The following is a 25,427-nucleotide window of genomic DNA, read 5'->3' as shown; positions in this document are numbered from 1 at the left end:
ATGGACCTAAGGCTAATGCCACATGTAGGGGCCCATTTATCAATGTCCGATTTAGTCCGAATACAAAAAAATCGTATTTTTTCTACGTTTTAGAACTGTGCATATTTTCTGCATTTTTATCATTAATTTCTGCTACTTTTTCGTACTTTGCGACAATTTGTGCAATATAATCGTATTTGTCGCAGAATACGCCCCTATGGTTAAAAATCCTCCTACCTGTGCGCAAGATATTGCCTTTTCGGCGGATATCGGCTACATGTGCCTGCACCAGAGCGTATTCAATGCTTTCAGGTGCAGACACAGGTAGGAGAATTTTCAAGCGTAGGGTCGTATCCTCGGCAAGTGATTTTCAGCTTGCCGAGAATACGCTACATGTGGCATTAGTCTTAAGGCTGGATATTTTTCAGTTTGGCCATATGATACTGATCAACTCATTTGGCAAATTTCCCATAAAAGAGAGGATTAGAATGGAAGAAACTGGGCAGTGCATCTCCTGTTTATGCCTCATCTTCTGATAAACAGCAGATCACAACACTAAAAACCACTATATATGACCAAAAGTATTAAGACACCCATGTAAAAGTAATCATTGGAACACTGACTGCAAATAAGGCTGCATCATGCAATGGAATTCTTGACAAGTAGATACTTCCTACTCTTCAGCAAGAGTTTGGAGAAGGCCCTACTAATATTTTCCATGTTAAAATAAATTTATGCTTAAAACAACAGACAAAATGGATAAATAATTTCCGTTTATTTTGATTTCTTTTGAAAAAGCACAAGACCATATTTTTCTCTCTTATTACTGTTCAGATGTTGATAGTAGTATAGTTCTTTGCAGCAACTTGCAACACATGTGGCGGGCAAAATAGTTACAAAGTGCCTGTGTTCTGTTTTCACATTCCATTCAAAGGAATGACAAAAAACACTTGTTAGGCAATGGTGACAGAATGTCCACTGCTAAAGGGTTAAAGCAACATTCCAGTTTGCCTCTTTACCAATAAGAGGGTTATGTGATAAAAGGTGCAAGGTATGATACAGGTCCAGTCACCTTTAGCAACCAGTCTGCAGGTAGCATGTACTGGTCACCTGTTTAAGAGTAAATTCAATTAAAAATAAAAGCGTATTGATTGTTAGGGATTACCAAAGATGGGCACACTTTTTGCTGTTTATGACATCAGGGTTAAATTTATATAAGACCAGTTTTTTCAATTATTTATATTTCTGACGTACTTGGGCTTTTTAATCAAATAGTGATAGAGTTTTTTCTAGAGAGGAACTCGATATTTGTGCCAGATTTTCAGGAGCATATTTATCAAACGGTAATGGTGCTGATAAAAGCTAATACAAGTTTCTCACCCTCATCATAAATCGGCCCAATTGTGTCCTGATTTTACAGGGAAGGCAACTAGTCTGATGGGCAGACATCTGTTTTTGCCTTAGTTCTCTAGCACTGAGAGTAAAGTGTCTATTTTTAAGCTGCTCATGTCGCAAACAGTAGCCCAGTTAGTGTTGTGAATTCAGATTTAGTAGAATGTCACATCTCCATGGCAACCTGTTGTGTGGGAGGCAGGAAGGATACATTACAGGTCCATTTTATTTTCAGATTTAGCATGTTTCATAGGCTGTTAATTGTCCATAATGCATTGTCTTGTTTAGATACGCCACTGTAATAATATTGGCTTTTTAACTCATTATCCGTGCTCCTTCCTTGCATAATTCATACACAGCCTGATTTATCTCAATGAAAAAAGGAAGCTCTATCTCTAGCTCAGTAAAGCTTCCATTTTTCTCCATCAATGGCTGTTCTTTTGAGGGAGAGCTGACACTGTTAAATTATATACACAAAATATATGGTAGCATATACAACAAATTGTACAGAATCAAATTGATCTCAAGCTGCCTGGTGTGGCCTAACTGCTTTGTTTGCTTAGATGAGTATGATTTTACCTCAGATGACTGAGAGGAGGACATTAATTGGCATGGCTCCCTAGGCCTTGAGTTACAGTTATAGCCCAAAATCATAAGGCATTTAGCAAGTTGGAGATGTCGGCTAACTTAATGTTACCATGGAAATCACAGGCCAGTGCCAATGTTTGCAAGCCATGTTTTGTTGTTTGTCCATTTACCACATACCACGGGGATAAAGAACTTAAATGCCCTAGAATAGAATGATTTTTGAGCAATGACACAGTTGCACATGATGTTGGGGTTGTCAGGAAATGGCTTGACTAATGAGGGTACTTTGTTTTGTTGGTAATTTTTTTAGGAGTGCCTCAGATTAGCATTGGGATGCTGAACTTTTGCTGCCAGACTTGAGATAGCCTTGGAGTGCTACAGAAGAGGTTTGGCAAGTGCAGGTATAAGTTCTTTTCTGTCTGAAAATGTCTGGTGAGGTTTTTAGGTGAAAAAAAGTGCACACTTTTGTACATCCACTTCTTTCCCATTAAAGTGAGTAGAAGCTGCAGGAACCAGTCACTGGTTCTTTTGCACTGTTCTTTTTGCACCAGTATTCATTGGTTATATACATATAAAACAGCATGCAACATAATGTACTAAAATTTCTTTGGTCAGTAAAGTGATTTTTTTTGTAGTCAAATAGATAAGATTTTGCCAACCATGGTAACAAATCTGCAGTGTACTGCAGTTAGAATCATGAGAGCAAATTGCCTGATTGTTGATCCAAGTTACTGCACAGTAGTATACTGTTTTTAACACACATAGGAGGGCGTTTAATAATACTCAATTTTTGTGGTTCAGTTTTTTTACGCAAAAACCTGATTTTCTTACTGAAAAAAACCCACTTATTTTTTTTGCTATTTTTTACAAAAACAAAAATGTGACACGGTGCTGTGTATTTATCATTATCTTGTGCTTCATGCCCTAATGACAGGAGATACCAGTTAAAAAAAGTTAAACGGCTGAAGGGCAACAGGTTTGACACCCTGATTTCTCAGAGGGTCCTAGTCTCGCTGTACTACTAGGGGCCATGTCTTTAACTCTCCCTGTCTGGTTGGGTTTGGGTTCTGCCACTTTCATGCCATTTGAATAGTTGACTGCCTTGGATCAATGCTTTTTGCCAGACTTAATTTTATTTATTTATTCCAAACACATACACTTCCTAAGATGGCTGATGTTTCCAGTGATGAAAAATATAGCTTTGCCCAGAAGGCTGTGACTCCATGGCTTGGCCTGTTTCTGACAAACAAGGCTGTGCTTGTTGCTGAGAGTGCCATTCATGTAAGATGTCCCAGCTCCTGACCACACAATCATTACCACACACAGAAGCGCACTGTCCTGTTTTATAGACATTTATCTGTTCTAGAAGCCTCTTAAATGCTTTCGTAAAGATTATGTTTCATGCATGATGAGTACTGCAGCCTGCCATTAATGTTATTCCCTGGGAAAAGTGATTACTGTATTTTTTTTTTTCAGCTGTGTTGTTTTTAAATGTATTTTGGATTTGTGGCTGCAAGCATGTGTAACATTTTCAGCTATATTTGAAAACCACTACCCCTATATCTACCCTCACACAAGAGAGTTTTTTTCATATGTCAAATCGTTTAGCCCATAAGGCCACCTTCAAAAAAGCCGCAGGCATTTTTGGGCCTGAAACAAGCAAATACATCCAATGATGAGATTATATTTCTTAGATCTGCTAGACCACTGGGCAGCAATCAGTTAATTTAAATATGTATCAACCTTATTTTTCAGGAGGAAAACTGGCAATTTCTATATTCAGAATTTTATTCTTACTTTATTGCCAACTTAACTGGGTTTTTAGTACTGTCTTCTGGCAGATTGGCTAGTAAGATGTTTATTTGAATAAGGTGTATTAAAACAGGAGCTACATGGGAACAATAAGGCATTTAAATTACACAATTGTATATGACTAATATCCCATTCAGCAGAATGCTGAATAATATAAAGATGTTATAGAAGCCTAGACCATTTGCTCTTCAGTCTTGCCTCTTAATAGCTGTTTATCCACAGCATTTCATTCTGCTCACAAACAGTTTATGCAGTGACACAAGTGACTTATCTAATGAATGCTAATGAGGTTTATTGTTGACTTCGTGAATAAATGAAATATTATCAGTGGTCAGTTTCAGCAGTCTTCTTATAATTGAAAATGTTCCATCAAATATATTGCCATTTGAAACTTCCAGATACTGTAGGTAATATTGGCCGCTTATGCCTTTCACTCTATCTCTCCCTATTTCTGTTTCTCTCTCTCTTCCTGGAATAATGTACCCTTTATTTTAAAATATAAGGGCAACGTTACTTGAAGCATTGGCTCAGCTTCTCTCCACCTTCAATTTTGAAGGCTGGCGGAGTGAAGTGGATCTGCTCTCTTTTGTAGCTGCACTGACAGGTTATGAAGCTCCAAGGTGCCTTTTAATATCCTCTTATTTTATTATATACAAGTTTCAGTGAGTTATGTGACAGTGAATAGGTGCTTCACTAAGCACCAATTAAAACTGATAACATCGTCATCGCACATTTATAAGGTTGTAATTTACAGGATATTCATGGCTCTTTTGTATTGTATAGTGAATAAAGTACCCCCTATGGTAAAATATAAGGATATTCTAGTTCACCAAGGAGCACCATGACCGTATACAGTAGAATGAAGTTGATCTGCTCTCTTCTGCTGCTTCAGGTATCTGGACTGATGGGTCATTAAACTTAAAGGTAACTTCCAATATCCTTATTTTTCAATAGGGGGTACTTTATTTATTATAATACTCAAGTTTCAGGGAGAAATTACATCACTAAGCACCAATTATAACTGATGACATCACTAAGCATCATTTCTAAGGATATAATTTACAGAAAATTCATAGCTCTTGTGTATTATAAGGATATATTTTACAGGATATTTGTGGCTCTCCTGTATTAAAACAGTATTGTCTAAATGCCAGGGATGCACAGTGAGACTAACACCTTTCCAAATAGGCTAAGAGGTTTCAGTCATTTAGCACTGCTTCTGAATGCTTTGGAATTTACATATGAACAGTCTTCTCAACTGTGCATCTTCCTGTTCACGCATTTGGTTTTGTGTAACTTGTGCCTTCTCCTGTTATTTTGCCTTCAGGACAGAAATTAGCATCAGGAAATATTGCTTTCTGGGATCAGCTGCAGATGGTTGATATTTTGTTGATAGAAGTGCTAAAAGCAATTTAAAGATGTGCATATTTAACAGCCCGCTGTTTGCAAGCCTTTACAGTAAAGCTTTGTTTCCTTTAACGTCTTACATTCAAACTGCAAATATGTCCTTTGCAAAAAAAAAAAAGGGGGGGGGGTTTGGCTTTTCTTTTTATATAGATTCTAGAAAGGAGAAATATGGTTGCATAGATTATGGTATGTGAATCATTTCTTCTCCATATTTCTTGCATTGATGTGTATGACTGGGAGCTACAATATTGTTTACTGCAAAGAGTTATTGTCCTTAAAGAGACATCACTTCTAGTAGACAAAATATAAGCGATATAGTAGTCCCTTACTTATAGAAAAATGCAAACATAGAAGAGACATGCTTTGCAAGTTAAAAGCTATGTCCACTTAATGCTACACTTGACAGCCATGTGATGTTCTTACAGATCATGGAGGTTCAGACCCAACACAGATAAAAATACAAGCTCATAAAAGGTCTAAGATGAGATGCTTTATCTCAGTTGTGAACCAAATCACACAACCCTTTCTGGTGGGAGCCAATGCTGACCCTTCAGTGGTACACACTTATTTAATTGGTCATTGTAGCCCTTTGTTTAATATTCACACATTGTTTAGGTGTCTCTTCCCATATATTAGGAGCAGGGTCGGGGCCCCGCACCCCCAAGGTGCCCCTGTCGGGCCCGTCCCCCACAGGGGCCACGCCACACCCCCCCAACCCCCCACAGGGCCCCCCGCCACCCACCTGATATCCTCCTCTGAACACACACAAGTGAAACGCATCAGGGGAGGACACTGGCAGCCAGGGGAGCAGTAACAGAATGGGATTGGGTCTGGGCAGCCGGAGTCCACCGGGTCCGACCCCAATTAGAAGAGTGAGAGTACAGCTTTTTTGGAGAATATGCCTATTAAGGCACAAAAGCTATTGTTCTGTATTTAAGCTCTTAAAGTGCCTATACATTCACTGATATTATATGAAACAATGTTTTGTACAAAATTTGGTGTGTGCATATCTGATGCTCTTAACCTTAGTGAAGTGGATCAAAGATTGTTATTGTAATGTATGGCCACCTTTAAGCTGATGAGAGGAATATGGCCACAGCTAGGGGTGAGGAGGTGTTTAGGCACAAAGTAAAACAAGGCTACTCCCATGTAAGATTGATCTAATCGGAGCTCAGTCAGTAATTCGCAGGAATACTGTATTCACTCCCACAAAAAGTAGGTATGCACAACACAGTTATTTTAAAATTAATATGTTATAAACTGAAAAACTAAAATGTTTGTGTAAACCATTTTGAATGTTGATAAATCGGTTCCTATACGTAACCCAGATTTACCCTCTGTTAGACCAAAGGGTGTATTCATATCAACACAATAGAGCTTATTTGAACTGAGCCTAATTTGAGGTGAATGGAGCATGTCAGCACTCCCAGTGACGGCTGAGGCTTTGAGTCTGTGTCTCAGTCTGGGCTGTAATGTGACAACTGGGTTATTTTTATCTTTTATTTATTAAGTGTTGCTATATTTTGCAGCATTTTAAAGTAATTATACACCAATCACATCATCAGTCCTTGCCCTAGTGCAGTTTACAATCACATACATATTTTCTTAAGGCAACAGTTATCCTATATGTAGGGTTTTTTTTTTTTTTAATTATTGATTTTTATGTCTGTCCATCATGTTGCAAATCAATATCACAAAATATTATATTTTTTTTTAATTGCAGTAGAGATTACCGATACTATAGAAAGAACCCAAGAAATAGTTGTTGGATTTTACTTATGCATGATATTGACTACATTTTGCTCCCACCTTTCAAATACAGATGGATTGTATGTCTATAACAAAAACAATTTTGAGAAAGTTGATAAATCATGCATTAACTGGAGATGGCAGTTTTGTGGTTTGTGACCTTCAATTAACTGTGCATCAGCTCCCACAGTAATCATTTGTCTAGCTCAGGCTGAACTGCATGAGATGCAGTGTATATTGAAGGAAAGAGCAGCAAATTATAATTATTAGCTGATTATTTGATTAAGGAAAATACAGCAAACTGCAGAAGTAGAAAATAAAACTGCCTTGTTCTAATGAGATTAATGTTGTTTGTTAATTAAGTTCAAATCAAACTCACAAGATAACTAAATTGTATTGAGGGTTTTTGATAATGTGAATGAAATAAACATTTGTATGCTCTCTAAGTGCAATTCCTCTCACTAAATACACACACACAAAATATTGTACTGGTCAATTGCTTGTTAGAACCAATACTTGTAATACAACAAGATGTATATAAAGTTTTGGATATAGTATGGCATCTACTCAAGCTGGTGTTATAAATGAGCTTGCAATGAATTAAACTGACACATTTATCAAAAAACGGACTGGCAGTCACAGGAGAGAAGTGGAAGAATTATGTGTGCCAAGATACTGCTTGATCCTGTAGAACGTAAGGGCCATTTACAGGCGCAAGCACATTTGCAGGGCTGCCAAATTGACCGCAGTCACTTGCACTAAAAATCCCTTTCATTAAAGGTACTTGCGTTTATACATGCTCCTTGCACCTTTATGTAGTTTCCGCTGCCTGCCTTGTTCATATATTTCATGACCAGATTTACAATATTTACAGCACAATGGCATCCGATTCACGTCAACGTGAAATTGCAATTTTGCCGCTATTGTATCAGGCGCATATCCCCCTGGTGACTGCAGTTATGCCTGAATCATGAGGAAAAAAATTGCTACATTGTGAGTAAAAGCATGATGATTGCATTTTGTTTATGTAAAGAAACCATTAAGAGGTAGTCTTCCAGATTCTACTGAACTACTACTTCCAGCATTTACAAGGAAGTGGGGTTTGGGTTCTGGCTGCAGGAAAGGTAGGGGGCTGGTGCAGTGTAGGGGCTGACTCTCACCCTGTGTTTTCCAAACCGAGAATCAGCCCCATGTGGTAGCAGCCTTAGTGGCCAGTAGACAAGATATTGTATATATTATCTGTTATACTGTAACAGGAAAAGAGACAAATATATTGTTTTCCTAGCTCTGCTGGATGACCTTTTAAAATAGGTACATGGATGTAACAAAGGAACTGAAGGAGGTAATGATATTATGTAACATAAACCCTTACTGAATGTGCCACTGTTAAATATAGGGCAATTGTTCCATTTTAAACATAATGAATGGCTTTTGTTTTGTTCAACTATTTTTATTTTTTTTTTTCAATTTAAAATTTTTGATCTTTTACAGACTGCTGGATTTATATTGTAAAAAAACTTTTCTATTGCTTTCTACCTTTGCCTCTACTCACTTTGTAAACTCTTTAAAAGAAGGCCCTTTATTCATTCTGTTTTATCTGCAACAATAGTTTTTTGGTTATTTTTCATTCATCCCATCATCCCCAAGCCTTGTGTCACACACCAGCTCTTTTGGGCACCCCCTCCTTACTTCTTGTACTGGTAGTATTTTTGTAATCTGTATGTTCAGTTTACACACCCATTTAGTTCTGCAGAATATGATGGTGCTTTTTAAATGTTGTAAATAATAATAGTAAATACCCCCTTCTCCTTTTACATGTTAAAGCCCAAATAGGCAGGGCTGTACCTCTTTTATAAATCATTTTTGTATGTAATTTATAGTTGATAAGTCTCTGGTAAGTCTATTGCCTGTTATAAAATTATATTGTGCAATATAAGGGTTGTGGCGCCGCGTATGCCATCCCACCGGTGATTTATATTTCAGCTGGTGGGATGGCATTTCAGGGAGATTAGTTGCCCGCAACAAGGGGGATTTGTCGCGGTGGCGACTTATCTCTCCGTGTGGCAAAGTCCCTATTGCAATTACTTTGCCATATCTGTGCAATTTGCTGGAGCCATATGAACAATACTATTCAGTCCTGATCACTAAAAAAATGTTAATTTATATTTATGAACAGTGTGGCTCAGAAGTGGAAACTTGTGTAAGAGCTATGTTTCATTTGAGATAAGGCCTAAGCTTATTTCGCCCATAACTGAGATATGTAGCAACTCTTAATTGTGATGGTAAATTACACACACAATTAGATTGTAAGCTCTGTGGAGCAGGAAAGCTAATGTCACAACACGTGGCACTTAATCTTTTTCATTGTATATTGTTCATTGCAGTGTTTATTCTACCTTTCTTGTACTATTATCTTATTGTAAAAATGCAGGCTGAGAACACAAGTAGTGCTTAATAAATACATACATACGTTATGTACACCTGAATGGATGGAATAAACATGTTTACAATTTTTTTTTTTTTTTCCTGTTAATTCATTTGTAAGCAGTGCAAAGCAATAGGTTGTCAATTGAGAACAGTAGTAAAATTTAACTTAATACATCTGTTGTACAGTAAAACCATTGAACCATGGTATGTACATCTGTCATACAAGAAATAAAGGAAAGATAAATAGAGAGCATTGGGTAAGAGGACAAGTCTTTTAATACCTTGTCTCCATTCATGCATACCTGCCTTTATGTGTGTATAATAGATTTAAAGCAGGAGTTTTTGAATTTTTATTTTATTTATTTTTGCCTAGGTTGGGTAGGAGTGTTGCGCAGAATGAAGCTGGGGGGAATGCCATAGTGTGCTCAGTGCATGCGCTCACATAATGGGTGTCTTTGTAACCCCTCTCACAACATGCATTCTAGCAGACACTGACTGTGCAGCTGCAACCCTGGCAACAAGGCTTTGGGAGAACAGATCTGGGGCAGCTTTCCAAAGACAATGAAAGGCTGTGCTTCTAACCAGGGAAGCCAATATGCTCTATTAATGCAGTGCACAAAATGTGTGACAATGACAGGAATGTGGTGCTCTGAAGAGCAATGAAAAGTGGGGTGGCTGCTTTTCTATCCTTGCTTTTATAGGTCAGTACATTAACTCTTGTTTATTTGGAGCTGTTCCTTAGTGGAAGATAGTATGGAATTACATACTTCCTTTATTTTTGTACAGCATTAAGGGATATGATTGGTGCTGTATAATACATTACAGTGTTCTGCATGTAACTGCATATCATGTTCTTACATGAAAATATGCACAATCTCTCTGGTAGCAAACAAATATCAATTTGCAATCTGGAGTCATTATTGCAAAGCAAATAACCCAGATACTTTGTAGGTCTAGCAACTGCAGTGTTTACAGTCCAATTACAAATGCTAGTTGCCATGTTTTTTTACCCACAGAGCATCTTTTCCCATAATTCCAATGCAGGGTCGGACTGGGCTGGCAGGACCCCGGGAAGAAACCCAGTGGGCCCTGACTCTAGTGAACCCCACCAACCCAGCTCCAATCCTTGCTGGGAAGCATCAGTGCTCCCCCCGCTGACCGCCCTCACCCTATTGCACTTAGTAAGTATGAGCTATGCGCTAGGGTGGGAGGATTGAGGCGGTCGGGGGGGCTCCTGGGGTTGCAGCTCCGGAGGTCACCGCACACCCCAGTCCGATCATGTTGCAGTATAATTGCAGATGCAAGATGCCATCGTCTCTAACACAATTGTGGACAATGACTGAAAGCATGTGCAGTTGTGTGTGCTCTTCAATGTGACTTGGAATTCTTTGGTATTCAGATGTCATAATTTATGGTTCTCAGTAGCAAAATCACATCCATTGTCCAGCTTTTAATGTTGCATTGTGTCTGTTATATGTACCAGTACATCACAAAGATAAAAATAACCATGCAGCTGCTTATATAGTGATCAGTTATGATCACTAGGCGCAGGGCTAAGAAGAAAATGGTAATCAGATTAATCTTATGTGCAAAGGTTTCTTGTTTCTGTATACTCTTGTATACATTGAGCAAGTAATTTCAGGTCATACTTTGTATAATGCACCCACAGGGCTACCAAGTTGCTCTATCTGCATTGCATGCAAATGGTTCCTGACACTGTTGTCAAGGGAATGGCCACACAAATGCTGGGGTAAGTTGCACTCATATATTCTGCCACTTGCTTGTTGCATTCATATTCTGTAGGCTGGTGCAGGTGGCCATACACGTAGCAATTTTGATATTTAGTGCAACCATTGGTCGCACGAAAGATCGTTCCCACCCTCCACTGATGTTCAGAGCTGAATCGTCAGATATGGAGGTAGAAACAATAGAAATTCTACCTCCTTCTGCCAATTCAGCCCTGAATGTAGATTTTGCTCAGGCACCTTTAATGGCGCCCGATCAAAATCTTTTAACCTGGCTGATATCCGCAGCCTTTTGTGATATCGGTCGCCTTGTCGAGCCGCCATACATGCACCGAATATCGTACGAAACAAGGTTTTGTATGATATTATCGGTGCATGTATGGCCGGCTTAAAGCTTGCTTATGCAATACAATTAATTTAACACACAGTGCAAACTAAAATCTAAAACTATAATAAAACCAGACTTACAGGGCAGTGGAAATCTGCCTGCTCATTTTGGGTGAATTTCTCTTATGCAGGAATACCCAACCTTTTTGACCCGTGAGCCTCATTCAAATGTAAAAATACTTGGAGAGCAACACAAGCACCATAAAAGTTTATGGAGGTGCCAAATAAGGGCTAAGATTGGCTATTAGGTAGCCTCTATGCACACTATCAGCTTACAAGAGGCTTTATTTGGTAGTAAATCTTGTATTTATTCAACCAAACTTGCCACCAAGTCAGGAATTCAAAAATAACTACCTGGTTTGGGGGCACTGAGAGCAATATCCAAGGGGGTGGTGACCAACATGTTGCTCACGAGCCACTGATTGGGGATGACTGCTCTTATGGGTTAGACACGTGGGCATTTTGGCCTGCATTAGAATTTGGAGTCTGATGGTTAATGGTGGCATATCGCTGGTGCAGGGGCATACTTTTAATTTTGCTGGCATTCTAGCTGCAGTACTTAATGGAGACACAGCAGGTAGCACTGTCAGCCCCAAGGAAATACATATTTTTGTGCTGGTGGATTGGAAACTAATTATGCCCCTCATTTTAATGTTTTTTGTTATGAGTAGAACTTTCACATAATTTAAAGTGATCTCAAAAACATAGGTTAAGAACTCCTGTATTAAAACATGCTGAAACAGTGCCATGAATGTTTTGAGCTCAGCCATAATGAGGCATTAAGGGTTTACCAGCACTGCAATGTCTACATACCTGTGAAGGTGCACCTATTATTCTATAATGATTTTTGCTGGCCTGTTGCTCGTGGAATTCTGACCCTTAAAGGAAATTTTTTCATTTCTGTAAATATTCATTTATTAGCCTTAGCCTTGCATTATTTTCCAGGAGGCTGCTGATATCGGTCGACTTGCCATACACGCACCGAATATCGTACGAAACGGGGTTTCGTACGATATTATCAGTGCGTGTATGGCCAGCTTTAGTGTTACCTACATCTGTAATGTGATGTCAGCTGACTTTTTGTTTAGAGTATATGGCCGATCGGCCAGGTTAAAAGATTTTGATCGGGCGCCATAGAAGGCGCCTGATCAAAATCTGCCGTCAGGGCTGAATCGGCAGAAGGAGGTAGAAATCCTATTGTTTCTACCTCCTTATCTGCCGTTTCAGCCCTGAACTTTTAGTGGCCGATTGTACGATCTTTGGCACGAAAGATCGGAAATTGCCACGTGTGGCCACCTTAATAGCCTTTCCCTTATTAGGATAGGAACATTGTCCCGGTCACATGAAGGTCTCATGTTTAGTTCCTTTATTTGTAGCAAGTCAAATCCATAGTTTGGGCAGGATAAACAAGGTTTTTTTTAAGGTTTGATCTGTAGTTTTCTACAGTACATCGGTAGTCATATTAAAGTGATACTGACATATTACTGTTGAAAGCTATGCTCTTGTGTTGTCGTCGTCCCCCCCCCCCCCGCCCTCCATTATTTACCCAGCTCTCAATAACTGTAAATAATTCCAGTGCTTCTTACAGTATCTGAGCTGATTCTTCAATGCCCCATGTAAGGGTATGTGTCCATCTCTGGACACAATATATATCTTTACCTGTGCCTGGAAGATACCATTTCTATTTTAAAAAAACTACCTTCTAGTTACACCTGGTTACCTAGTGGATAACCTATCAAACAGTCTTTCTTTGCTGTGTCCTCTCTCTCTTCCGTGAACTGAGCTCCTGTTTTATTCCTCATGCCAGTAAATAGTGCTCATATGCCTCCCTCCCCTTCTATTTCTCTACCAGTCAGCATTTTACCAAATGTTTTTAGTTTAGTTCATTGCAATAGTAGTTTCATTTTTAGTAAGTTATGGAATTAGTTAAAATACCAATATGTGAAATTAATTCTATTCAAGTTAATTCAAATTTCTTAGATTTATTGCTCTTTAGTGGTAAAGCTCTTAGGTGGAATTTTTGCTACAATAGATACATGTGCAAAGTGCCACTTGGAATGTGTACTGTGCTGATAAGGACTGGACAAGCAATTGGTTGGACATTATCGGTATAAGTCAAGCCCAAAATAAGTCATGTCAGAGTGCATGCATCTATATATATCCACTAACTATTTATACATTAAGGTTATGTGCTTCCTTGATGAGAGATGAATTGTATAAAGCTAATTTTGCTTTGTCTTGGATGCTCTGTCGAAGTTGCTTTCTGAGTTAGAATTTAACTGCTGCTCATAAGGGGGTTGTTTTCTGGTATGGTCCTAGAGTTCTCGTAACAGTCTTGCTGGAAATATAGCAAAAGCATCCAAACTAAGCGGGTAATTGCCATGTATGGAAAACTGCAACCTCTAAAACGTTGGGTAGAAAAAAAGCACCAGTACATTAAAAAGAAAAAGAAGCAGCACATTGTGGACAGTAGTATAGCATCATGCCCTATTAGCTCACTTGATATTTTATGTGTACGCTGACAGCAGCAGAGATTGCTTTCTGTTCTTTAACACCCAGGGGGTACACTGTGCAGCTTTGATAAATCACTAAGCCTATTTCCAACGGAGCAGACCTTGATAGAATTCCTTTGGTGGAGACTAGTTTCTCTTGTAATATGCAGTTCTTTATAAGCTAACTTCTAGAACATGCATGACAACTTTAACCATTAAGCATCTAATCTCATTCTACTATTAAAGGGGTGGTTTACCTTTCATTTAACTTTTAATATGTCATAGAATGTCATATTCCTAGCAACTTTATTGTTCTTCATTATTTATAGTTTTTGAGTTCTTTGTTTTCCTCTTTCCATAGGGGGTCACTGACCCCAACAACTATAAGACTATTGTTTTGTGAGGCTATAAAGGTAATGTTATTGTAACTTTGAATTACTTACCTTTCTATTCAGTCCCTCATCTATTCATATTTCTGTCTGTCATTCAAACTGCAGCCTGGTTGCTAAGTTATGCAAGACCCTAGCAACCAGATGCTGAAATTCCAAACTGGAGAGCTGCTAAATAACTAAAAAACCATAAATAATAAAAAATTTAAACCAACTGCAAATTGTCTCAGAATATCAAAGTCTACATTACAGTTAATTTAAAGGTGAACAACCCTTTAACTAACAACTAAACACTTTTTGAATGCCAGCACTTCCTTTTACTAAAGGAGCAATAACAAAAATGCTGTTTTTCATATACAAGTGTAAATTAATTAATAACTTAGCACTAACATAGCCTCAAGGAAAAAAATGACTGGTCTGCTCATTTTTCCACACTGAGGATCCTCAGTTGGATTTGCATTGGAAAAACATACCAACTAAAATATATGAGCAAAATACAGTGGTAGTGCCTGTTTATTCTTCTATTACACAGACAATTTTCCATTTTATTTACGAAGATATGTGCTTAATTGCGCAAGTGTACTTGCCAGAAGCAACTCATTCTGGGTTATTATTTAATTTTCCAATTGGTAGTAGACTGTCCAAAAGTAATTGCTGAGTTGAAAAGTAATTGAGTTGGTGACTGCAATTGTACCATTTAGCACCTGTCCACCTAATGTAATAAAAATTATTAGGTTTGCCCACATCTAGTAACCCACAGCAACCCGTCAGATGTTTGTTTTGAAACAGCTGGCCAGTAAATGTTTATTGGTTACTATACAAGTAGCAAATTTAAAGTACATTTCCTTACTTGAGAGCGTTGATCTTATTGGCTGCCTGGCAGTGTGCATGCACAGAAGATGGTTAGAGAGCTAGAGAGCATTTATGGTGGAGGTGGGAGTTGGCAATCCCCTTCTGCTAGAGAATGAGGTTTAGTGCTGCCTTTGTTTATTATTAGAACAACAGATTACTGTTTAATGAAAGTATTTGCAAAAGTAATTCTTTAATGAAGTGGTAGGACTTCGCAAAAGATGAAATTCCACTTTATACATTTATTACATTGCCACTTTAGTTTGCAAATCACCCCCATGATACTTCAATGGAGCCTTATGGTCCCCATACACGGGCCGATTCTAGCTGCCGATATCGGTCCCTTAGACCGATTCGGCAGCTAATCGGCACGTGTACGGGCACTACCGACGGGCCTGCCCGACCGGTATCTGGCCAGATCTCGATCGGGCAGGTTCGAAAATCTAGTCGGATCGGGGGCTGCTCAAGGCAGACTGCTCAAGCCAGACTAAAATGGCCCAGTCAAGGCCATTAGAAGCTGAATCCAAGACTAGAATCAAGTCAGGGCCAAGTTTCATATCCCCTGCCTCATTTTTTTCTTAACAATAGTTCTAGGTTGAAATATCTGTAACATAATACATTCTGTAGGGCAAGAAACAAAGTAATGGGATTTATATTCATTAGATTTAGTATAGGAAATGAATTGCTGTCACTGTATTTATTTTTAGATCTCTGCTAGTGGCTGAGGTGATTTATCTGGTTTCTGTTGCTTAAATTTTTCATTTCTGTCTTACCCAGGACTGAAGGCCTAAAAGTAGTTTGTGAGTAATAACACATCACAAAATACAGATATGGGAGCTGTGATTAATCTTCATCAAATAAAAATGTCTTGTCAGTGTTGGATTTCTCTAAACTTGAAAGTGGTGCTCCTGTGCGAAACATCAGAGAATAGTGTCTTGCTTGCTGTTCTTTTAGATTGTGCCATATCTGTTAAAATATAGTACAGTAATGCAGCAGCAGCTTTTGTGGTCAGTGATTGAAATGGGCTATGAGTAGTCTGGCGGCTGTGTACAATGTGGGAATATGAGAACAAGGTTTACTTTCAGTTCTCAACAACTCACCTGCATAAGCACATGGTTTTATGGATGGGTAAAAATAATTTGTTTTTTTTTAACATTTTTTTCACATTTTTTTCCTTGTGTGAAGCGATGGTGTTTTTATGTACTGCTAGACAATGTAGCATTGTTTTGTTATTTCAAATAGATATAAATTTCTTTAGTAATTTAATGTTTTTAACAATAGAATGTATAACCAGGAACCATACACTTACTCATTTGTAGGGGTGTGTTGTGTATAAAGTAAAATCTGCGTAACATTTTCTGGTACTTTTATATATTATGGTTGCTCAAACTCACATTGCTTGCTGCATAGATCTCAACCAGTCATCTTGAAGCTCTTAGATATGACCACAAAATGGTGCCTTTTGCATCATAAGATTTATTGGTGTAGGTAATTGCTCCTTCAGTGCAGTGTCTTCGAATTATTGCATTGTTTTAGTATGATGTGACCTCAAATATTAGAAATGTATCCCTCTGTATGGGAATACTGTTTGCCTGAACAGCCTTGCTTTACCGTAATGCTAGGATGATTTTCTTTTTATTTAGAATCTGTCTTTGGCATTTTATTATTCTTGTTGATGTGATATATATCGGTATTGACCTAGTCCAGATAATAAAACTGAATTAACGTTTGCCATGTAAAATGGAAGCCTAAATCTTAATGCTAAGAATGGCAGGGTTATTCACGCACTTTTTAATAATACATAACTATGCTATTCCAGTTATTTAACTGACTGCTTAACCTAAGCTTAGAAAGGTGCTTAAACCATGCATGTGTCTGCCTTTTCAAGCCTTATACATAGATATAAAATGCTGCTACTCATCTCCGTAAAAGACAATAATCCTTTAGCTTCTAGAAATCTATTGTTTGTTTCCAGATTTTGCAAATAAATGGTGACATTCTTTGTAGTTACCATGGAGACCATTGGTAAACTACTCTTCTCTCCCAGGTCCTGCTGTTAGGTAGCTATTGTCATTAGGAGTGTATTCCTTTCATCAAGATCAGTGGCATGGGCGGTCTGTGAGAATATGTGAGAACCAGCACGATTCAAAGAAGCTTTCATTAGCAACTGCCCTTCACCATTTACATGTCTCTGTACCTATATGTCATTTATTTTACAGCTCTACAAATAAGAATGGTGTATTGGCTGATAATACAAACACTGTACATTGTGGGCAAATTGCTGTTTAACGACATCTAGAGGGCTTTAGGGTGATGACACACAGAGCTACTAGTAGCAGCTACTTGTCATGGCTACTAAAATAGACAGTGTTGATCATTTACTGATAACTGTCTCTACGTGTGTTTTAGTAGAGGCAATTCTCAGTGTTGTATATGGAAAGTTATTTTCTGGAGTTAAGTAGCTGCTACTAGTAGCTCACTGTGTCTTCACCCTTAGTAAACAGATACCTAGCAATAAGAGATGGCAGGGATTGCTGAGAGTTGTAGGTAGCAAATGAAATCACTTCATACTTTTCATTGTTTGATTTATTACTCAGCACACTGAGTGTTCTCTACCAAGAAAAGCATATAGAGTTGTGGACCAACCATGACTCAGAAGCCAACCTCTACTTCCTGCTGTGTGCTAATACAGCTGAGGTGGTTTGAGTTTCCTGTAGAAGAAGCCATTTTAAGTTTCAGCAACAGAACTTTCCTAAAGAAGTCTATACAGTTACCATTCCATCAAATGAAATGGCAACTCTATGAAATTTGCTGGTGATCAGATGCCACATAGGTGTTTGTTTATCTCCCTATCAAATTTACAAACCTAACACATAAGCACCTTTTTACGGTCAAACAGTGATAAATGTATGTACATTGAAATATATTTGTCATTTGCAAACAAATAGGGTGTGTAAATGTCCTGCATTGAATAAATGTGTCAGCAACCTGTGTTTACAAAAAGTCAGAGAGGCAGAAGATTAAAGGCCATTTCCCTGATATGTATGTTTTGTGATGCATTTGATGAGGGCTGTTAATGTACTTAAAATGTAAGGGCTGTGGCACACTAATCTCCCCGATATGACATCCCAACGGCGAGAATGTAATACGTGGCGCGGGCGACTAATATAGGGACCCATTTATTTAAGCACAATTGAAAAAATGTGTATTTTTTCTAACTTATAGAACATTTTGTAATATCCACAATAATTTCATTAAAATTTCACGGCTTTTTCGCGGTGCATTCGTTATGCCACTAAAAAGTCGGACTTTTCGCAACGACTGCAAAAATTTTGTTATTCATTCAAGCTTTGGTATCGTGACTATCTTTTCGCACTCTGTATAGTGCCATTGGGCCCGATTCACTAAAGTCCGAAATAAGGAGTGCTATTCATAGCATGCGTTAAAAATCTTATCACTTCTTATTTTTCGCTCGATTCACTAAAAGGACACTTGTCATAATTAAGAAGCGATGTTCTTGGCGTTATTTAACTTGCGACAACATATTTTCAAGCAACGTGCTGCGTAATATGTTGTGCACTGCGTAATATATTGCTTGAAAATATGTCGTCGCAAGATAAATAACGCCAAGAACATCGCTTCTTAATTATGACAAGTGTCCTTTTAGTGAATCGAACGAAAAATAAGAAGTGATAAGATTTTTAACGCATGCTATAAATAGCACTCCTTATTTCGGACTTTAGTGAATCAGGCCCATTGAGTCCTATGGAAGGCTTCCAACATCATACATTTTGTTTGAAAGCCAGAAAGGTTTTTGCGCCGTTTACAATTGTTCAGATACGAAAATTTTGTGACTTTCGTATTGCAACCACAATATTTTCGTACAACCAAGAAAATAATTTTCATACAATTTTCGCACATCAGAAATTGTCATGGTTACTCTGAATTTTTTCCAATCGTGCTTTTAAGTAGCGAAAATGTGTGCTTTAATGAATGGGCCCCATAGTGTGGATGCTTCTTTATAAATGGATTTCTGATGCAACAGGTAGAACGGTACAATTCTTACACAACAATATAATAATGGTTGAGGTTATTTGGTATTGAGAAGGAAATATTTGTTTGCCCGCTGCTCGCATTAAATACCAATTGGTTGGTTAGTACATCTAAATAGGAAAAAAGTGAATTTTGGGCAAAAGCCTTTCCAGCATTAGGTACTAAGTAAATAAGACACACCCACACTAATTCTCTGAAAAGTATAAAAGATACCTTAATTTAGACATACAAGGTATCTGTCAGCAATTTAAGACCATATGAAATCTTTCAAGGTGCTCATCTATTTAATGCCTGCAGAGTTAAAGGAGAAGGAAAGGTCTATGTAAATACATCCATAAGTACTCACAGTGAAGCTGCACTGTATAAAGAGTCCTCTATGAAAACATGGCCTTCAGGTATCTGACTTCCTTTCTCAGAAATAACCTCCATTCCTGGGGCCAGAGTCTGCTCAGTTCTCTCCCCTCTCCCGCTTCCCCCTCCCATAAGAATGCTAAGAACTCCCTCTCCCCTCCCTAGGCATGTGTGTGGTATACCTCTTTCACCATAAAAATTGCTTTTTATTGGACTGGATCAGTACTATTAAAATCCCATGGATCAGTTTACCCTATACAAAGGGTCTGAAAACAAAAGCATATCATTTTAGAAAGATTAATAAATGTAGGTATGTTTTTGAATACAAGCAGATATTTTTCAGACATATATTCCTAAGGGCTATGTCACACTAAGGGGCAGATTCATTATGGGGTGTCAAAAATGGCATAAAAATTTGCCAATTTTTTACGCCTTTTTCTGAGAGCGACTACTGCCAGAACTTACACATAAGTGTAAAGTAATGGGTCAAATTTGGCGTTTGGACAGTGTAAAAAACAAAACAGTACCTCCATGAATTCGGCATTTATTTTACACAGCTTTTTATACTGTTTTTTTTCTGTGATTTTTGTTTTACACAGTGTAATAAATAGCCCCTAAGAGTTTTCTCCTCCTCCAGGTTATTTCTGCTGGGGAAATGTCAAAGCTGAAAGCACCCTGTCTGCAATTTCCTTCTTGGGGCTCATTGCAAAGCAGCCTTCAGTGTATGATGTTTATAGGCAAATTACTGAAGACCTAATTTAGGCACAGTTTAGTACACTGAGTGCTGACCCCTTCTGGGGATGTGTAAAGGTGGCCATACGCGTTCAGATTTTAGTCTTCTATCGGATATCGGTTGTACGTTTAAATGCAGTGATCTGAAACTAACATTCAGACACCAATCATTCGAAAGTGACTTCAGTTGTAGGTCCCAATACACAATACATGCGCAGATTTTTTCGTACCCTGGCCAATTGCCATGGTACGAAAATTATTGAGCCAAAAAATCGGAGCCCACACACAGTCTGAAAATCATACAAAACTAGGTTTCGTATAATTTTATCGGCACGTCTATGGCCAGCTTTACTACTGCCAGTCTTTGATTAGATATCATTAAAAGGTTTACTTTGTTCTTATCTACTTACTACACTGTAGCCTGATGTAAGGAGCAGGGGCATCCTGCTCAAAAACTGGAGTTGTTGGCCAAAAACTATTGGCAAGCTCTCTGTCATCTCTTTCTAAACATGCCCCCGAGTTCCCTTATGTTACTAGCACAAATGCAAGACCTTCCTCCAGCTGAATTGCTGATGCATGCCATTTCCATTCACGGTTCTAGCCAAATAATGAATCATTTTATAAATGTAGCTTAGGAACTAAGCAATTGTGCAAATGTCAGGAAAAGATTTTGGGGTTGTTTCTGAAGCATCATTTGCATCCATTCTATCAAATTAAGTCCAACTTATTATGGCTTTTTAAACATATGCACTCTGTTTGGCTTGCCAGTCTGTCCCTAATTATATTGATATGAGCCAGCTACTTACCACATGGAATATCTGTGTGTATGAGTCTCTTATACTGACACTTTTATTTACATGGAAAATGTTGTTCTGTTTACTTTCAGAGTACTCTATGGAAAGTAATGGAGCTTTCCTAATGTTAAAATGGATCACAGCCTGTGCCACTGAATATGACACAAACATGCAGGTCATGCCCTGTATTTATTAAAAGCCTGTATGTTTAATTCATTCTACATTTTATCACAAAGTTTTATGCTTAGAGTTTTGGCTCTCTTGGGACAGCATTTTTTCTGGCAGCTGCACTGTTGTTTTGTGGCACCTTTGTAGGCATATAAGCATTAGTAAACTCGAAGGGCTGAACTACATAATAGACTTATCTGTCCTGTGAAATCTTGCCATGCTACGACATAAGAAGTTGGCTGCTAATACAAAGTCTGACCCTCTACATCTGTAATGTAGAATTTGTTTCCGTGAGAAACAAAACTTTGTACTGTAGGCTGAAAATACAGTATAGAGCATTGTTTTTTATTTAGGGAACATGGCAGGGGGAGCGGGGTGGAATGGGGGCAAAGCAATGGCATGGCAGGCAAAAGTTAGGTGATTTTAATGGTGTTGGATTTGGTAAGGCCAGGCACTTGGATTCACCTGAAACTTGCTGAAAATGCAGGCCCGGATTGGCAATCTGTGAATTTTTTAAACGTCAGAGGGGCTGCTGTAAGATCCCATAGAAGCTAACTATTTAGTTGGCTGCTGGGGGGCTGTTTGGGCCTCTGTGTACTTGAAATGCCAGGGCCTATTTTGAATCCCAGTCCAGGCCTAGCCGAATCCAGGATTCTATACAACCCTAGTTCAGATTACCTTGTTTGTTCATTTAATATTCAAGTATTATGGCCAAACTTTGTCCATACAGTCAGTATTTGTATTTTACATATTTGTAACACATTTTACCCAACCTGATGAACTATTTTGACTATATTATATTATCTAGATATGCTGTCAGTTGCATCTCACTTTCATTGAGTATTTTAGTCATGGATCCACGCAAACCTACCTCCTCTGCATTTGGCGATATTGTATAAATTTGGTGTAATTTTAAAGTACACACTTTTAATTAGTTGCACAAGAGCTTTTATATGGAAAATTTACTTAGGGGCATTTATCAGTCTTTATAAACATGCAATTCATTTTCCCCCTTTCCATTTTTATTATTGAACCCTATCAAACTAGGTAATTGCATATGTCTATTTTAATGACAGAAATATACCGGTAATTGCTTTTGTTACAGAAAGCTTATAATTATCTTTGTGACCTATTACATGCAGTGTGCCAGCTAATCGGATAAGCACTTTCACTTGCATTATTCTTATGCAGTAAAACCATAAATAGGGCTCCAATATAATTAGAAGCTTTTTATAACAATGAAATGTCATTAATATTCAGGGCTAGCGTTCGAGTGGGGCCTGGCTAGTGTATGACATAGGCTAAGCTGTTTATGAAACTTAGCTTAAGATGGTATAAAATCAATATCAATTTTAAGAGGATAATGTTACAGCACAGCATGAGCTAAGTATATCAGTTTTCTTGGAATCAATTGTTGCATTAAATAGAAATGCTGATTTGCAATGGATGACTATAAGGTGGCAGAGATGTGCATCATTTTACCAGCACATTTTGTTTTCTTTAATCTACCAAATATTAAATAACTTATTTATTTCAAAATGTACAGCATGATATATGTCACTTCAGTATTTTAGAGATCCACAAATTGCTTTATAAAGATCTTTGACAGTTTTCTGGAAACTTATTTAAAAATTTGCCTATATATATATATATATATATAATAATGACCAGGCAGCAGAAGGACCTGTGAATAATAGAGGGCCAGAATAGAAAACTAAGTATTAAAAACCTGCTTACAAGAGGCAAGAAATCACATACAACAAACAAACCCCTGCCACTCTCCTATCAACCAAAGAGAAAAATAACGGAGAAAGTAAGAACAATCTCCGCAACCAAGAGGCAACACCACTACGCATGGATCCCCCCCTCCCCTTCTCTCCTTCTCCTACTTAAGGTGGCCATACACGCACCGATATTATCGTACGAAACCTCGTTTCGTACGATAATCGGTGCGTGTATGGCATGTCAGCGAGCCGACCGATATCGCAGGAAGCTGCTGATATCGGTTGACTCGCCGATCGGCCAGGTTAGAAAATTTTGATCGGGCGCCATAGAAGGCGCCTGACCAAAATTCTCCCTTCAGAGCTGAATCGGCAGAAGGAGGTAGAAATCCTATTGTTTCTACCTCCTTACCTGCCGATTCAGCCCTGAATGGTGTGTGGCGGATCTGACGATGTTTCGTGCGACCGACGGTCGTACGAAACATCGTGAGATCGCCACGTGTATGGCCAGCTTTACCTTCACTATCTCTCTTAAATCTTTATCCCCAATGTTTTTGCTGTGTATCACATGTAAAGGAAAAATAAACAAAATTTTCAGTAAAAAAAACAAAAACAAACCTGCTTTCAGTTGCTGACAACCAGAGGATCTTAAACTGAGACACATTGTGTACAAAAAACAAACAAACAAACAAACAAATAAAAAAGAATGTGCCAGTGCATTATACTCCTCTAAATAGAGAAGGATTCTGCTTAGCTGCTAGGTGAACCTAATAGGGAACTGAAGCCTGTCTTTGCTTGCGTCACTGCAGGACAGTGATGTTGCCCCCCTCCTACTGTGCTTCTGCCAGGAACCATTAGGACACACCCACCCGTTTTATAGGTAGCACAAAGAAAGAGGGCATTTTTAAAGAAAATTTTAATTTTTCATGAAAACTGCATCATGGCAATATGATTCATGTTTGCCTGCAAGATTGGGGGGTTTAAAACCGTGGCATAACTATGTATACAGCAGACCATAGTCCACCCCCTCCCTGGTCCTTCTCCTACATTTAAAGTGGGCCAGGAGGGGGGGAGGAGGGACTAGTCCCTAATTCTTTTAAGGGGGCCTGGCATGTCAAGTTACACTGCTGGTTTAAATTATGCCATATGTCTCCTTTAAGATTGTTGGGTTGAAAGAAGCAGAATAGGAAGGCTAATAAAATCTGTATGTATGTAATGTAAAAAGTGAAAACCAGTTGAAAAGTTGCTTAGAATATGTCTATTATACTTTACTTAAAGGACATCTACTTTATCTTTTAATATATTGCAGATTAAATAATTGAGAAACCAAAAAGCAGCTAGTAGTGTCAGGATATCACTATTTATATCTTATTTGTAGTAAACTTTAATGTACCAAGAAAATTCGCACACTCACAAAAAAAAAAGCACATGATATTGTCAGTATGATGTGAAACTACTTAGAAGAAACCACAGTCTTCTGTGTGTCTAGGGCATATCCTTATTTTATGCTAAAGGGTCTAGAAAGTAATTATCATATGACACAAGAGGATTATGCATGTCTTTTAGTTCAACCCTGTATTACACTGTTAGTCCTTATTCCTCTGCCTGGCTGCTTATTGGCACGGTGTACACCGGCTTCTGAATTTAAATCCTGAGTGCATCCACCAACCAACATGGCAGCAATGGGTATCCTAAACAAGGATTGCTACCAGTGCAGTTATCAGAGGCGCAGGACGACTTTCTTGTTTCCAGGCAATCCAATAATTAGAGCAAGGGTGGGCAAACTACGGCCCGTTGGTCTTTTTTTTATCCAGCCCGCCGACTCTGCAAGTCTCATCACAAGGGATGGATGAGTGGAGACGGCGTAGCGATGGCCCAGCCCGCCTTTAAAAGTCAATTTGGCCCCTGGGCCAAAAAGTTTGCCCACCCCTGGATTAGAGGATTACTCTTATGTTCTACTGAGGAATGTTTTGTTTTTTTTTTTTTAAAAATCATTTAAATCTGCTTTTACTGCAACTTTATTTTCCATGACCAGCAACTACCCCTATATTTCTACTCATTATGGCCCTCTAGCTGAGGCCTAAATACATTTTTTCCATGACAAGAGATCAGGAAAAAAAAATGAGAAATCCGTTTTTACTTTTTGAATAATAATAGACACCACATTGTGCAGAGTGAGCATAGCTGAACTGGGCATGGGTTCAGCACTAATGGCTGGGTGCAGTGTCTCTATGCCAAAGAAATATGATACAGGCGAGTTGCTGTGTGCAGAGGAGATTTATGTTTTGTGCTAAACTATTCAGCCACAACATCCTTTTGCACTCTGGTTTTAATCTGTTTAGCTACTGCATGGTGTAATATCATTTTTACTATTAATGTCTTATTACCATTA

General features: G+C 38.3%; 1 protein-coding gene across 2 annotated transcripts in view; it reads left to right on the top strand.

Annotated features, from left to right (window-relative positions):
* Positions 1-25,427, top strand: part of LOC594909 (CDC42 small effector 2) — a 60,638-nt gene that overhangs the window by 13,378 nt on the left and 21,833 nt on the right. The window contains exon 2 of one of the 2 annotated variants that reach the window (XM_031900776.1): positions 2,270-2,360. The gene's annotated coding sequence lies outside the window, so the exon portion shown is untranslated. 2 annotated transcript variants of the gene reach the window in all.

The sequence above is a fragment of the Xenopus tropicalis genome, chromosome 1, assembly GCF_000004195.4.
Source record: "Xenopus tropicalis strain Nigerian chromosome 1, UCB_Xtro_10.0, whole genome shotgun sequence".
NCBI lineage: Eukaryota > Metazoa > Chordata > Amphibia > Anura > Pipidae > Xenopus > Xenopus tropicalis.
The sequence above is the reverse complement of the archived record's forward strand: the minus strand, read 5'-3'. Positions and strand labels throughout refer to the sequence as shown.